Source organism: Hydra viridissima, unplaced genomic scaffold (genome assembly GCF_058129835.1).
Source record: "Hydra viridissima isolate aposymbiotic clone 2 unplaced genomic scaffold, HvirCarnegie_v1 scaffold_8, whole genome shotgun sequence".
NCBI classification, from domain to species: Eukaryota; Metazoa; Cnidaria; class Hydrozoa; order Anthoathecata; family Hydridae; genus Hydra; species Hydra viridissima.
In genome coordinates this window covers 4468091-4485954 of record NW_028324307.1, presented here as the reverse complement: position 1 = coordinate 4485954, position 17864 = coordinate 4468091, and the positions used below count along the sequence as shown (strand labels likewise).

At 30.0% G+C, this 17864-nt stretch overlaps 1 pseudogene; it reads left to right on the top strand.

The window, feature by feature from the left end:
* Window positions 1-16699: 16699 nt before the first annotated feature.
* On the top strand, window positions 16700-17626 carry LOC149884674 (uncharacterized; annotated as a pseudogene).
* Window positions 17627-17864: the final 238 nt, after the last annotated feature.

Below are 17864 nucleotides of genomic sequence, written 5' to 3'. Positions count from 1 at the left end.
CTTTTGGAAGATCAGGCCCTGGTATAGCCGGCAGAATAAACATTTAAAACCAGCAACATAAAATAAAGGGATTTGTATAGTGTCTATTGTGAAGTATGTTATAACAAGGCAGGGCTCTAGCTAGGTTGATGCGGTGCAACGGCATCATTAAGGTTTTGGTTTGGTCTAAATTGACCTAAAATACACTTTAGGTCAAAGTTAAAAAATATTTTTTTTTTGTAGAAGGTCAAATTCTGTCATAGGGCTTTGTTTTCTTATCTTGCATAGAAACCTCTTTAAAATTTTACTTATTGTACAATGTGGAAAATACAAGAAGAACTTAAATGAACTGCACATCAAAAACTTTGTGTTTCACTTATATATTTTTTGAAATAAAATTATTTTTGGTAAAAAAGAATTCTGTTGGAATAGCGAGTAGAGTTGTGTCTTAATATGATGATTAATGTAAAGGCATTATCAATTACAGTCAAGGAGAATACTAATTTTTGTTTATTAATTTTTGATATAGTCTTATATTAAAAATACAACCCTAATAAAGTTTTCATACAACCCTCTCTTAACTTTTCAACTCCTTAACATAAGCCTTAAAGAATAGAGCTGTTATGGGGAGAAACAAGTTAAGGGCAGTTGTGGCGGTCATTATACTCAGAACTAATCCCTTACGAAGCGAGCGGTCTACCACTACACCGCTTTGGTTTTTACAAATAACAAATGTTACTTGAAAAAAAAAAATTTAAAGGAAAATTTTACCATTCTATTTAAAATTTACCGGTGAACTTACCGGTAAGTTTTACCGGTAAATTTTGAGTCAAAGTTTACCGGAAAATTTACATCACTACTATGTTGAGTCAATTGTAACTGCAACAGAGAAATCAGACTCTGGGAGACAATTACTGTTAGAACTAGATTGTTATATTGAAAGGAATGATAACACATTTTGATAAGCTGATTCGAATCATAATTCTGTTGGTCTGTCATTCCAACCTCCTTTACTTCGTATTAATGCAAAAAAAAAAAATCTCTACACAGTCCTAATTAAACTGAGCTGTGCAAACATAAAATAAATACTCATAAAGCAATTCATTTGTGAGACAAATAATATTAGAAATAGTGACATCTAAACCCCAATGACTGGATATACCTTTTTGACTGTGAGCACTTCAAAAATAGCACCTCTTGATCCAAACTCTCAAATCTTGTATAAACATATTATTTAGAGTTAAAGCAGAACGCATTCGTTTATCTGCTTTTGGTTTATGAGAATTCAGTATGTGAAACAAAATAATCATATTTTTAATAAAAAAAGGCTGTAGGCAAAACAATTTCAGGCAATAGTTTAACAAAAGCATATACATTTAAAGCAGTTGTAACTTCACTGCTAAATACTTGTATTACCAACTTAACTTGCATGGTCAATTGCGGTCCTGGATTTAAATGACGATCAGTCAATTTTGGAACAAGTCGGACAGCATTGAGCTTGTCCAAATTATAAAGTTCTTGTAGATACTTCCAGGAGATTTTCTTACCACTAGATAAAATGTCATAACGCATTAAAATATTTCTGACATTTTTAATTAGGTGTGGTGGATCAAATATTTTATATACATTTGCTGCTGTAGTTGGATGTGTAATTTGTTGTTTTAATAATGAAAATTCTTGAAATTTGAGAGCTCTAATATTACCTGAGCTTTGATCACAAACAAGATATCTTACAGTTAAACCTATGGTATGTAGATTAATCATAGGATTATGTACTCTCCTGGCTAAATTGGTTGAGCACATGGAATTATTACTATAATAATAAGCAATTGGTTGTTTCCATTTTGTTGATAACCCACGGACCATCAATACAAGAACTTGGTTCACTGCTTTGCCATTAGATAGAATTCCAATGACCTTGTCACTGTTTTTGTCATAATCAAGATGTTGCTTTAAAATTTCATCAAAAACAAAGCTACAGTTTCATTCCAATTTTGTCATGGTGTCTACTCTCTTTTTTAGTAAAACCATAACCTTATTGGAAAATCCAGGTTCAAGTCTCCCAAAAGATTTTTTAAGAAATGTTTTTTGACCGACAATTAACGGTATAATAGTTGTAGTTTTTGATCTTGAAAATGTTTTTAATCTGCCAAAAGCTAATGTATCAAGCTTTTATTATTTTAGTAAACTTTATGTTTACAATTTAACTGGTCATTGTAATATTTACAAAAGGGTATACAACAGCATATGGTCCGAATACTTAAGCGGGAGATCTGGTAATGATATTGCTAGTGCAGTTGTGAAAATATTAAAAAATATAGTAAAAGACATTCCTTATATAAGTAAAACCATTCTGTGGTCGGACAGTTGCGTTCCACAAAATAAAAATTCAATAATGAGTTTAGCATTACTTAATTTTTTAAAGTCAGAAGACAGCGGCAAGATTGAAAGTATAGAGCATAAATTTTCAGAGCCAGGTACGGTAACTTACAAGAAATTGATGCAGCACACAGTGTTATAGAGTGTTACACTAAAAATTTAGAAATATACAATCCAATCGGCCTGATAGGAGTATTTAAAATTATGCCTACAAAATCAAATAATTTCAAAATCCTTCAGATGGTTACCACAGATTTTCCGGACTATCAAAAAGCAGCAACCTCTCTATTTTCTAAAATTCCTTACACGAAAATAAAATAAAATGTGTACAACAAAAATACAATTTTAAAAGTTGATTTTAGAACATCTTTCAATGAAGGCTTTAAATTTTTTTGAATTGGATACAAACGAAGTGCAAGGAAACAAAAATCTTCTGAATAACTACAATTGCCAAAAGTAATGGCCCTAAAAACTGAGCAATTTTCAATATTGGAAAATAAAAAGAGAGATTTAGCTAAAATGCTGAAGTATATTCCCCATGAAATTGACAAACAATATTATGAACTGAATTTAAAAACTAAAAAACACATAAAACAAAACCAAAAAAGAAAGAAGACTGCTTATAAGACTCTATGAAACCATAGTATTATAATTATAATACTATGTAATAATATTACAATTGCAATATAGTTCTTCAAACTGGTGATAACCTATATCAGTGGTTCCATGTACAAAAGAAATCGTTAGATTGTTATTTGGAAAAGAAGCTGTAAAGAAGATAGATAATATATCTTTATCAAATACAGTCAAACGAATGCCAACTGACATTTCATCAAATATTAAAGAAAATGCTATTAATGAAATTAAATAATCACCATATTTTTCTATTCAGTTGGATGAGTCCACAGATGTAAGTTCAATGACACAATTAATTGTATTTTGTAGGTATATTCATAACAACTAATTAAAAGAAGAATTTTTGTTCTCATCTTTCCCTGAAACAACAACAAAAGCAGCTGATATGGAAATTATGAAACAGTTTTTTCAATGACAACCAATTACAATAGAAATGTTTGTTAGGAATTACTACTGATAGAGCTCCAGCCATGATCGGTTTTAAGTCTGGATTGAAGACTAGGGTAAAAGAAATTGCTCCAAATGCAGTGGGTGTACACTGTTTTATTCATAGACAGGCTTTGGCAACCAAAAATTTGCCAGGTAGTTCGAAAACTGTATTTAATCAATTTGTCAAATTAGTGAATCATATAAAATATTCTGCTCCTAACATTCGACTTTTTACAAAATTTTGTTCTGACCTAGATGCTGAACACAATAAGTTGTTTTATACTTCAGCGCGATGGCTTTCTACTGATAAGAGATAATCTTCTGAAAAAGATTAAATATTTTTGGGTCATATTCTATTTTTTTAAAAATTACCTTGAATAAAATATTGTCCTGATGAATAAAAATTGCATTACTAAAATGTTCTAACAATTTTTTATAATAACTTTTTAAAAGCAAAGGGGTCCATGGAGATTTTATGATATATAAATTTAGGAACGGATTAGAAAAGGTTGATAACCACTGACCTATATGGTTGCTTAAAAGAATTTTTTTTGAATTTATTTTTTCTATGGTAATTCATTTTGTGAAATTGTTAAAGAAAACAAGATTACATATTATTTGTGATTAGTGTTGCTTTGTTCATTATCCTGAAATTTTGTTCAATATTCTATAAAATTATCAAAGATTTTCTACTCAGTGCAGTTTAGTTCTATGTCCAAAAAAGATATGCTGATATCGTTTTAATTTTAGGTAAACAAGCTTTATATTTCAATTTATCAGTAATTTTAAAGTAAAGATAGTACATTAAAACATTTATACCAGCTATAAATAAAATACGAGAGTAGTAATATTAATCGCGTTTTACCAACAATTTGTAAATTGTTCTGTTAAACAAACCAATTCTAGGGTGACGATCTATAACGATTTGTACACAAAAAATTCCCTTAGACAATCATTAACGATTTGCTTTTTGGACAAATATTAACAATTTCTACACTAGAATTCCTAAGACATTAATTACGCACGGAGAAATTCTCGTGTGGATGCAATTAAAAGTAATTATCTGAGTCTTATCTTATTTTTGAAAAAATACGATACGATACGAGATTTGATTTCAGTATCGTTTGAAACGAAACGTTACAATACCGTGATTTCGGTAAATTATGGAACCCAATAAAGTTTGTGGCATTAGTCTCAGAATTTTTCGCTAAAATCGTACATTTTTTTGGAATATCGATATGTAACGAAAAATACCGATAAGATAAAATATTTTAACGTTATGTGACATAACAAGAAGCATATATTTTAAGTAAATGTTATGAATGTAAATGTTATGAACGTAAATGTTTTAATGTAATAAGACCGAATAAATGCTTTAATATTTCAAATTTGCAAGTAAAAATAAAAAAAATTTGTCATAATTTAATAAATAAATGAAATAAACTGAAAATTGTTCCAAAATAAGAACTTAAAATTGTCACATGGAACTTTTTTATAAGTTACCACTTCTGTTTTCTGACTTAAAAACAGAAGTTTGTCAAGAGACTCTAGCTGAAGTTTAGTTCTTTTGTAGGAAATATTATTGCCACCTAATGAAAAGACTTTTTCAGAATATGCTGAACTTGCTGGGATGCAAAAAAACTTTCTTGCACATTCTGCTTTGAGTGGAAGCTTGGTTTTACTTGCTTTCCACCATTGCAGATAGTTGATTGTTTAAAGTTTCATCATCCATTTCCCGCTCAGCTTGAGCATCAGATTTTGTCTGGATTTCATTACTAGTTTCTAAGACTGGTTCATCCACCATTATTGATTTCATTAATGGGTTATTTTCAAACTCTTCTTGATCCTGATGACTAGCAACTCTGGTTGGAGAAAAATGTGTCAAATTTTTTTTTCAATCTAATCTTGGCAACTAATGTGCTCTGTTATGAGAATGTCACAGTCTACTTGAAATGTATTAGTTTGTTTTAGTGCATGATCTCTGTAGAGTGGCTTTAGCATGTATTCAACAGCCAAAAGTCTGTCAATGCAACCAAAATTTGGGAAGAGATTCTCCATTTGCACTTTAAAGTTATCAAAAAAAACATTGGCATCTTCTGAGGTAGTCTGCTTGGCAGTGTCAATTCTTGCATGCATGGCATAAAAATGGCCAACAACTCTGTGCAATGTGACATCCTTGTCACTTGATTATACTTTAGACATGCTTTTGGAGCGCATTTTTAAAGTGACATGTATTACTTTTTCCAGCAAGTTAAAGTCATCTTCAGATTGAATCAACTCTGCCAATCTGGTTCTGTACCAGAATCTTCTTGGAGTGATTTCATTTCTTTTTTGACTCTGGCATTGCACTAATGACTTTTATAACAACGACTGATCGATTTGGTGCACCTTTCAATAGTTCTGGAGAAAGCCAGAGATGATTTGATACCATCGTTGTTGATCAGATTCTGGCGGTGATCAGTACAAACTTAAAAAAAAGTTAACATTAGTGCACTTGGGAACAGCTGCTTTCATGTTAGCAGCTTGCTCATAAACTACAAACACTGGAATAATACCAATTTTTCCAGGAAGTGATGAGACTAGTGTGTCCAGGTGTGAAGCAATGGCTGCTGCAACGTGACTTCCGCCAAAAAAAGCAACTGACATCACAATGTTTTTTATTTCACAACTCTCATTAATGTAATGCGGATCCGTATTTCTTGATGTCCAAATATCTGTACATACACATCTAGATCAGCTTCCGAATAAGATCAGCACCTTTTTTGATGTTGTCATACAGCAAATGCAACCTAAATGTCGAGATTAAATTTCTAATAATTTGACAGTACGTAACAATTTATGTTAATCATAATTTTTACTGAAAATAAATATTGATTAATATAAATTACTAGATTTTTAATTTAAGAACATGAAAAACCTAGCAAAAAATTTAAAATACTGGTATAATATTTTGGTTCGGATCCGGAAATTAATTATCGTAACTTATTTTAATGATAATAACTTGGTCTAGAAATTGTTACTTATTATGTTATCTTGGTAAAAATTTAAACAGCAAAAAATTGTGAGAATATGTAATAAAATGGCAATAGTTTATTTTGTTTTGGTATGTTTTAGGTCAGTATTTTTTTGTTTATTTAAATATTGCCATTTTTTAAAACATTTTTTGCTGACTTATATCTGGAGAAAGTTGATGCTGACTTCACAACAACTTTTGAAGCAATGCATGCCATCATGTCTCTAAACCAGGGTTGCTCTATAATTTTGAAGGGCTGATTTTTTTGCTATGCCTCACGTTATCTCAAGGTCAGCTCTGAGTTGTAGTGGATCATTTCTCTTATACTTGACTCAGATTGACAAAAGAGACTTGAGTCTGTCAGCAGTTGAAGGGAGTATAAGTTTTCTCCTTCTAATGGTGCGATTAAGCACTACTGGAGATTTCTCACCATAATAACTCTCATGCTGTACTTCTTGATTTAGCACTGCTTCTGCAAATATTAACAAAAAAAAGTAAAAGTTACCGAGGCTTTTTTAATCAGATCTAGAGCAAGATTTTAATGCTAATCAGTGCTGTAGCAATAGTAATGGTTTTTTCTTTATTTAATTATTTGTTTGTTTGATTAAGTTCTTTAACAGGAAAAAATAATCTAAATATTAAAAAAATCATTTCAATTTAGCGATTCATGTCTATTGATTCAGAAGTTTTTAACTTTGTTGAGTATTCCTTTAAATCATATAGTTCAAAAGATTTCTGCCTATAAATGAGCTCTTCAAAATTGGTCTTCAAGCGATACTAACGGTCGTTTAAACTCTGGTAATAAATGACAGGTTATTGCACATAAGCTCAGTTGGATTATGTAAACTTTAGAACTTTTAAAATGCCTTCGGACCTTCGCTAAAAAAATTAATTCTTACTTAACGATCAAAGTTTCATTACTTATCGCGTTTTTTAACATCTTCTAGCTTGATAACCAGTTTATAGGCTAACAGTAGTGTTTTGGTAACTTAAGTTTATTAGAAACTAAAATGAAAGGGGAATATTATTTTATGATTACAGAGCATCTTCTTAAAATATTTTTTCTTTGATTTGTTTATAGGTTTGAAAGTCTTTTAACATTTGTTACTTATAACTTTTAACTTTTTATTACTTATAACCAATCATCGCACTCAATTTTTTCTCCTGTTCAAAATTTGTATCTAACAATCGTCCTAAATTGACAAAACTTTATTTATATGGTTAGTAAAATAAAAAATGACATTAAATAAAAAAACCATCCAAAAAGTTTTAATATTTTAAAATGAAAATTCATTACAAGATTTTGGATCTTCATTCAGGGTCTGTGGATAATTGGATGGGAAAAAAAGGTACCCTATCAGAACAAACCAAAAAAATAAAGTTAAAAAGGTATTCCATGTCATATTGTCAGATTTAGAGAATGCTCATCCATATAAAATTTTTCACATGTTCTGATTCCATAAACAAAGTGATAAAAATAATGAAATCAACAACACTTCTTTTAAGTATGAACTGGAAACCTCATTTTGATGAATGCTTTTGTTGTCAGCAGGTAGAAAACTCAGTAAAGATTTAAATGTCACTAAATCACTAAAACAAAATAAAAAACATGCCAGTTTCCCTGGTATTGGTCCAAAGGTGTGGTCAATTTCCGTGATTGCTACCATTAGAAAAGCATTGTGACAGTGCATGAGTCGGAAATAGATATTAAAGAACTTAAAAACGAATGGATGATAATAATGATGATGATCTGGATGAATGGATGATGATCATGATCATCATGATGATGATCATCGTGATCATCATCATCATGATCATCATCATGATCCCAGCAAACATGCCGGTTGCGGACCATTATCTGAAATGTCGCAGCTGACATTTTGAAAGCGGTCCATAGTTCGATTAACCTACAAAATACCGCCGCCGGCATTTATAATGCGGTCCATAGCTTGATTTGCCTACAAAATGCCGACAGAAGCTGGTGCATGTTTGCCCTTTGTCGTTTCTATGCAGAATGCCGAATGCGGCAGCTCAGCATGGCGGTCCGATGTCTGTAGTGCCTTAACTAGAAAATAAATTGGCGGGAAGAGTAAATTTACACTTACGCGTGAACTTAAGTTTACGCTGTTTATTTTTTAATTTGAAATTTGTAAAGTTCTAATTAGAACTTAAGTACTTAAGTAAAGTTTTATTGCAAAGTTCAAATTGTTCATTATTTAAATTGGTTAGACACATTTCTATAAGGTAATAAATTTAAGTAATAAAGTATAGTTCATATTATATGACAACTGAAATTTATTATGTTGTTATTTAAAACTTTCTAATGAAAAAATGTTGAATTTTAATATTAATATTAAAACTTTAACATTAAAATTTTAATATTAATATATATATATATATATATATATATATATATATATATATATATATATATATATATATATATATAAATTAAAAAATTAAACATGGTAATGTGGTATATACCCCATTACCAATTCTAATTTAAAAAGTTTACTAAACTTTAGCTTTGTAAATTTTTAGAAAATAAAATATTTAAATAATGTTACTTATGTATTTCTAAGATCTTATTTCTAAGATTTGTTTAGCTTAAACTCAACATCAGGAGAAACTTCTACTTATGTTGAGAAGTTTCTCCTGATGTTTAATAATAAAGTTGTACATGCTTTATTGCTAAAATTACCTTTATATTATATATACTAAAAATTAATATATATATATATATATATATATATATATATATATATATATATATATATATATATATATATATATATATATATATATATATATATATATATATATCTGTCTGTGTGTGTGTATTTACAGTCAACTCTTGATATTTAAATTAAAAATTAGTTTGATATAACGAAAGTTTGAATTATCATTAGTATATTAAATATATAAGTATATATATAGTCAATATATATAGTCATAAAATATATATGTATATATATATAGTCAACTCTCGTTATGTCGACTACTTAATATCTCGAACATTTGGTTATCTCAAAAAAAGTTTGTGATAACCAAATGTTCGAGACATTAAGTAGTCGACATAACGAGAGTTGACTATATATATACATATATATTTTTTTCGTAATTTTTGTCTATTTTTCCACACTTGTGTGGTTTATATGGTTCTTCATAATGACATTATGAAAGAGTTGAAGCGATGTTTTACAACCGGATGCCCTTCCTGACGTTAACATGAAGCAGGTTGTACTGGATTACATGTTAGCAGTAGCAAGATAACCTGACTTTACGTAAGGATAACCTGACCTGACAAAAGTATATATATACATATATATAAATATATATATATATATCTATATATATCTATATATATATATATATATCTATATATATATATATATATATATATATATATATATATATATATATATATATATATATATATATATATATATATATATATATATATATATAAGGGTGTGACAGTTGCCCCAACTTTGTCGTATGATGCTGTTCATAATTTTGGTATTTTATTTTGTCATAAAAATAAGATATATAATGTTTTTTTTAAGATTAATCCACAATTAAATGAGCACCGTTAAATTTAAAATACAGAATTCAGCCTAAAAATTACTATTTTCACTACGCTCTAATACCATGGTGGAGATTAGAAAATAAAAACAGTTTTTTTTATATTAAATACAGCTATACAAAGTACAAGATGATAAGAAAAAGTTTTTTTACATGGTGTATTAAGGTATAAATGTCTAAATGAAATTACTTGTTTTTCTGGACTAGAAACCTTGATTTCTTATTTTGTGCACAAAATCGCTTTCGCTGATTAGGAATCCGTTGTCTATCAGATTCTATTACTTGGAGAACATCTTGAAAGTGCTTCTCATCCCTAGTTACACCTAGAAAGTCATGGCACACCTTTAAACCACACTCTGCTGCCTCATTTACTTCCTTAAGTTTGTCGACAATCAGCTTCATGTTTTGACACAAAAAATCGTTCCAATTTTCTTATTTGGTTGCTAGTAACAATTTCAGCTTCTTGAAAATGTTCTTTGATCTTTCCAGACAGAAGCACAATCTTTAAAGTATAAAGGAGTTTACTTATCCACCTTGCTTTGTGAAGGGTACCAGGATAGCGCATCTTGGAGTTCTTTGGTACAGATCCCTTAGTTATTATAAAAAAAAAAAGCTGAACCAACTCTTTGTAGTCACCTCGTGTGAAAGATTGTATTAAAGATTCACAAAAAAAATTAGCCATCTCTTGCTGGCGTTCTTCTTTTATAAACATCATATTAGGGTAATGATACTTCGCTTGTTCATCTGATAATGGTTGAGGGAAATGTTTTTTGAACCAAGAAAAGTGTAAAAGATAGTAAATAAATGTTAGCTTGTAAGTTAAAAATATAAAGAGTTAGTTCACTCATCCCAACTTTTTAAAGAAGATTTTTACTACTATATGTGTCTCTTCATTGATTGAAGGTAACACTAATGGTATATTCTATTAGGCTCACTTTTGAAAGATCAAAATATTTGGATTTCCCAGCAATGACTCAAAAGTAATTTACCCACATGCCTTCGACAAGGAAACCAGAATAGGGTACGATCTAATTCCTTCTGTAAAGACACACATGCAGCAGTTCTCTTTCCTGAAAATGCATGTCTACAGTGTAGATGTAAAACCTTTATTCATATATTCGACGATGGCATCCAATTTTCTTTGATCTTAAAACTTATTTCAGGTACAATGGCGGTTCTATACTGGTGGGCTGTCCTTGCATTTAGACATAGCTTGTAAAGGTCACTCCCACATGCTGCTACAAGGGAATACACAATTGCACTAAGTTTGGTTGATGAGATGTTGTTACGAATACTGCATGAAGCAAGATCAGGGTTTTTCAATATATCATGAGGAACAAAGATATCTATGCCACATTTAACTAATCTTCTGTGTTTCCTACTTTGTGCTATGGTGGCAACTTCTTCAATATTTTCATCCTCACAAGAGCTAGTGTCTGGTTCAAGATTTATCATTTCAAAAGTACGTTTACACGGGTTTATTTCTTCACGCTCCAGATGATGTTTTGTCTTTCTATTCGCTTTTTGGTCTTTTCTGTGACTAATTTATCCAACTTAGAGTATGTAGCTACTCTGTCATTCAACATGCTTTTCATAAATTCAACATCAACATCAATGGCATCTTGTTCAACTTTAGTTATCCCCTTTTTCTTAGCAGCTATGTCCTTAAGTACTGTGTTCTTATAAAATGTTATTGTCAAATTCAATTCTGATTTAAATTTTATTATTCTAGGTTCATCCTCTCGTCTTCTATAATCTTTCAATTTCATCAAACTAATGAATTCCTTTTTCATAGTAATCTTTGATTACTCTATCAATATTGCTTCTGCCTTTTAGAGTTGGGATATTGGCTTTCTGATTGTGTAAGAGCACATTTTCTATAGTTGCTAATAACGCTTGATCCCAATGCAAATCTTTCAGGTTTGATAAAAGGCATAACAATACTTGTCTCTGTGTTGGCAGTTTAGAACCTTTAACTTTCTTTGATAATATTTATCTGAAAAAATATCGATATATATATTTTTCTGAAAGGAGTTCAAGTTACAGGATGGGAGTCTGGGTATCCCCCCTGGCCCCAGCCAGACACAAAGGTCCTGGGCCCAACTATAAAAAAAATGAACAAGTAAAACACACAAAAAGACATAAATAATAGTAATAAATAATGTTTGTATGCTTCTATTTTATAAAAACAATGCAATAAGTATTGTAGTTATTTCTAAAATTAAATTATTTATCACATTTTACTGAAAAACATTATTAGAAATATCCTCTACGCCTATCTCCAAAAAACCAAAATTAAACCCTTAAGTAATTAAGGGTTTTAATTTTTTGCAACCATAAGGGCCTTATCTATGTCTTGCCTCCAGGCCCCTTACTGCCAGTTGCACCCTGCCCAATATATTGGGTAAAAACGATAAAAAACAAAAACTTTGCAAGGTCGGAGCTACAACAAAAATTGCACAATCTTCTTGAAATTTCGCATAAATGCTGGTGAGACCAATATGCAATACTAAAATTATGAACAGCCCTCTAGAATAAAAATTTAATATTTTAGGGGCAACTGTCACACCCTAATATATATATATACATATATATATATATATATATATATATATATATATATATATATATATATATATATATATATATATATACATACATACATATATATATATATATATATATATATATATATATATATATATATGTATATATATATATATATATATATATATATATATATATATATATATATATATATATATATTACGGTTATCCAAAAAAACTTTTTTTACTTTTTGTTATTCCTAAGGTCTAAATGTGTTCATTTATGAAAGAAAACATTGTACCAAAAAAATCAGCCAAATTTGTTAATATTTAGAGGTCGCGCTGGGGCGATCTTTATACACCTCTAAAATAGGAATTTTCAAAAGGTCATTAAAATATTGACCTTCGTTTTCTGTGCACATTTCGGTTATTTACCGTTCGATTTTAATAAAATAAAAACGAAAATAAAGCTCTTATTACGCATAATAGTTTTTGTTAAACAACATTTCCTTTTTAAATGCATATTAAAGCGGCAAAATAAATTGCAAACTAAGCCAAATTTCATTATATTTTATTATATTGGTTTATTACATGGTTTAGTTCAGTTCTAGACTTTATCGAGAGTGTGTTGATTCCAGAAATAAAATTACAATAGTTTATCTATTTTGCTTGACTAATAATATTAATTACAGTATTTTAAGAAAGTGATATAATTGCGAGTTTCAACGAAACTAATTTTTTTTGGAAATATAGTTGACAACAAAATATATTTTCATTCCTACACTGTATTAAAGAAAATTTAAAATGGCTGCAGTCGCAAAGTCAACACGCAGTTCTACAGCAAAATGGTTAATTGGTCAACCAATATCAATGCTTTCCCATCTTAAGCTTACAACGATTTTGGAAGTATTAAAATGTTTTTTCTTCCACCATGAGGTGAAAGGATTGAGTATACATGAAAGTTCGGTAACAGTTATCAAATCAACTTGTGAAATTTGGGAAAAAGCTAAAATTCCTACAACTCGAAAGGATAATGCAGTTACAAGGCTTGAAAAATTTCATAAAGAATATACGGATCTATTAAAAGACAGAAATAAGAAATCAGCTGTTGCTAGAAGCAAAGTAACAGACTTTGAAAAGAGAATTATGAAACTTTTTGATATTGCGCCAACTAATGTTTTTGATTTAATAAAAATTGCTGAAGATCGCGATTTCCTCATAGATCAACGAGATGATAGAAACATGGTCTTGGGTTCCGTTGATAAAGATGATGCAGAGAAAGAAGAAAATAAAGTTTGCAGAGAGATAAGTTTGGATAAACGTTTGCAAAATGAAGCGTTAAGGAAACAACGCTCTGAAGAAGTAGTTGTTCTTGAGAATTCAACTTCGCCTTCAAGTTCTGCTAGAAGCGATCATGATGATATCGTAGTTTTGAAAGGAAAAGATGATGTTGCAGAAAACTCCGGTCTGAAAAGGAAGCGTTTTATAAAAAAAATTATTACCCCTGAAGTTGTCGCTTCCTTAGATAGAGGAAAAGTAAGCAATCGTGTGGCAATGCAAACTATAGCAGCTACAATGCAAAGTTTAGGAGCTCCCATTGAAGAGTTCTCTATATCTGTTACTACTTTTCATAGGGCAAGAACTGATTATCGTGAAACTCATTACAATGAAACGAAAGAAATTTTCAAACCGGATATACCTCTCGTAGTTTATTGGGATGGAAAAACGATGGCAGACATCGATGGAAGTGGAAATGTTGAGCGTTTGTCAGTTTTAGTGACAGGGCGTGGTGTTGAAAAACTTCTGGGAGTGCCAAAACGTTCTGATTCAAAAGGAGAAGCCATTGCTACTGCAGTTGTAGCCTCCCTCCATGAATGGGACGCTTCGAATCTTATTAATAATCTCTGTGGCATGTCGTTTGATACCACAGCTAGCAATACAGGATCTGAGAAAGGTGCTTGTAATTTACTTGAAGAAAAATTAGGAAAAGAATTATTGAATTTAGCTTGTCGTCATCACATTACTGAAATTGTTGCAGAATCTGTGTTTAAAATTTATTTTCCAACAACGTCCGGACCAGATGTTGCTATTTTCAAACGATTTAAACAAGCCTGGAAGAATATCAAGAAAGATGATTTTAGCCCAACAGTGCAAGATGAAGAAGCTGAAAGATATCTTTCAAACGTCTCGATTGAAAAAAAATCGTCTATAATTAATTTCTTAAAAAAATGTTTGCAAGACTTACAACCACGAGATGATTATAAAGAACTTCTTGAATTATGTCTAATATATTTAGGAGAGCAACCTCCTAGTGGAATAAGATTTAAAGCACCTGGAGCCTTCCATCATGCTCGGTGGATGGCAAAAATTATTTATTCAATTAAAATATGGTTATTTAGAGATCAGTATAAAATGGTGCAACATGAATTAAACGCAGTAAGAGATATTAGCATGTTTGCTGCGTTAATATATGTTCGACAGTGGTTTACTGCACCACTCAGTGCCTCGGCCCCATTTAATGATTTAGATTTTCTAAAAAATATTGAGGAATATCGTGAAATGAATGAAAATATAGCGACCGCTGCAACCAAGGCAATGAAGCGGCATCTATGGTATTTAAATGAAGAACTTATATCTTTGGCCTTTTTTAGTGATGATGAATAGATTGAAGTTAAAAGAAAAATGATAACTGCCCTTCAGCGTCAATGCGTAGACAATAATAGGCCATCAAAGAAATTAGCAGATATTACAAATGTAATGAGTAAATCCCTTGAGGACTTTGTAACGCGTAAATCACTTTCATTTTTTTATTTCTTAAATATTGACATTTCCTTTCTTGAAGAAGATCCTTCAAACTGGAAAAACAATGAGTCGTATGCCGACTCTAAAGAAGTAGTGAAGTCTCTTAAAGTTGCTAATGATTGCGCCGAAAGAGGGGTGAAGTTAGTACATGACTTTAATGCTGTCTTAACAAAAGATGAAGAGCAGCAAAAGTATGTGCTAAATTTAGTTGCAGAAAACAGGGCTGTCTTACCAGATGCAAAAAAATCAACATTGAGTGCTAAACAAACCAGGCGACAATGAGCAGCTGTTGTTGTTTAATGTTGTTAAATGTTGTTTAACAAAAATTATTATGCGTAATAAGAGCTTTATTTTCGTTTTTATTTTATTAAAATGGAACGGTAAATAACCGAAATGTGCACAGAAAACGAAGGTCAATATTTTAATGACCTTTTGAAAATTCCTATTTTAGAGGTGTATAAAGATCGCCCCAGCGCGACCTCTAAATATTAACAAATTTGGCTGATTTTTTTGGTACAATGTTTTCTTTCATAAATGAACACATTTAGACCTTAGGAATAACAAAAAGTAAAAAAAGTTTTTTTGGATAACCGTAATATATATATATATATATATATATATATATATATATATATATATATATATATATATATATATATATTATATATATTTACATATATATATATATATATATATATATATATATATATATATATATATATATATATATATATATATATATATATATATATATATATATATATTTATATATGATATATATACGTATATATATATACACATTGATATATACATACATAATATGATATATATACCTAATATATATATTAAATTATATGTATATATATATATATATATATATATATACATACATATATATATGTATGTATGTATTTCTTAAACATTTTTGAGAGGAATCTTTAAGGTGGTACATCCCCATTAATTTTGAAATTTTTTAGAAAAATTCAAAATTTTTCATAAAACAATTTTTCATAAAACAATATTATTAATTTTTTTTTTTTAACAAATAAATAAGGAAGTATTTTTATTATTTCTAAATCAAGCAATGTTAATGGTGTTTCTGCTTGCCAGGTTTTTGTTGATGGTACCTGGCAAAAGAGAGGCCATCAATCTTTAAATGGTATTGTCACTGCAATATCAAGAGAGAAAGGAAAATCTCTTGATTCAATTTTGTTAACTAAGTTCTGCAAAGCTTGTAGTTATTGGAACAAAAAAAAGTCAACACCAGGTTATCAAAATTGGAAAATAAATCATGTTTGTGAAGCTAACCACAATAAATCATCAGGATCCATGGAAGCTTCTGGTGCTGTTTCAACTTTTTCAACGGTCAATTGAAAAGCATGGTTTGAGATATGAAGGATATATTGGAAACGGTGACAACTCAGCATATAATGATGTTGTTGCAAGTAATCCATATCCAGGTTTTGAAATAAACAGACTTCATTGTGTTGGACATTACCAAAAGAGACTTGGAAATCGTGCGCGTAACCTTAGAGTGACACTTAAAGGTCAGTTTCTTTCAGATGGAAAAAAAAATAGATGGAAAAGGTCGGCTGACAGATAAAGCCATAAATACGCTTCAAAATTATTTTGGTATGGCTACCCGTCAAAATGTGAATAACCTATATGCAATGAAAAAAGGTGCTTGGGCTGTTTTATTTCACAACAGTGACATAAGTGAAGAGTCAGAGAGACACAAATTTTGCCCACGAACTAGAACTAGTTGGTGTTTGTGGCAGAGTAATAAAGTAACAGGTGAAACAACATACAAAACTAAATTACGCTTACCATTAGCAATTAAAGCAGTACTTATGCCTATATTTACAGATTTGATAAATGAAACATTATTGTCAAAATGTTTGCACGGACAAACTCAAAATAACAATGAAAGTCTGAATGCCTTAATATGGAAGAGATGTCCTAAAGATTTTTTTATTGGGAAAAAAGTTCTTGAGATTTGTATAAACTCAGCTATTGTAGCATTTAATGATGGAAGCACAGCAGTTGAAAAAGTAATTAGTGCTGGAGGTATCGAACCAAGTATATTTATGCAGGAAGGACTTCGTAAATTGGACTGCAATCGAATTAAAAAAATGAATCACAAATAATGTGCTAAAGGTAAAATAAGGAGAAAACAGCTTAGAGCCATCAAAAAAGGTGACAGATATTGAAAAAGAACTGGAAAAGGACCCACAATATAATAGCGGAGGTTTTTAATTGGGCTCGTGCTTCTTTTCCTAATTTAACGAACTTTTATTTTGTTTTTTTCTCAAAATGTCATTTTTACCAAATACCTAAATTTTAAAACGCAATATTTTCAGTTTGAGACCATATGCTGACTTGAAATTTTCAGGGTGTTTTTGTTATAAATTGACTTAGGTAATGAACCAAAACTACAAATAAATATGATGTATAAGTATGTTTAAAATCTTTTTTTCTTGCTTTTTTTGTTAAA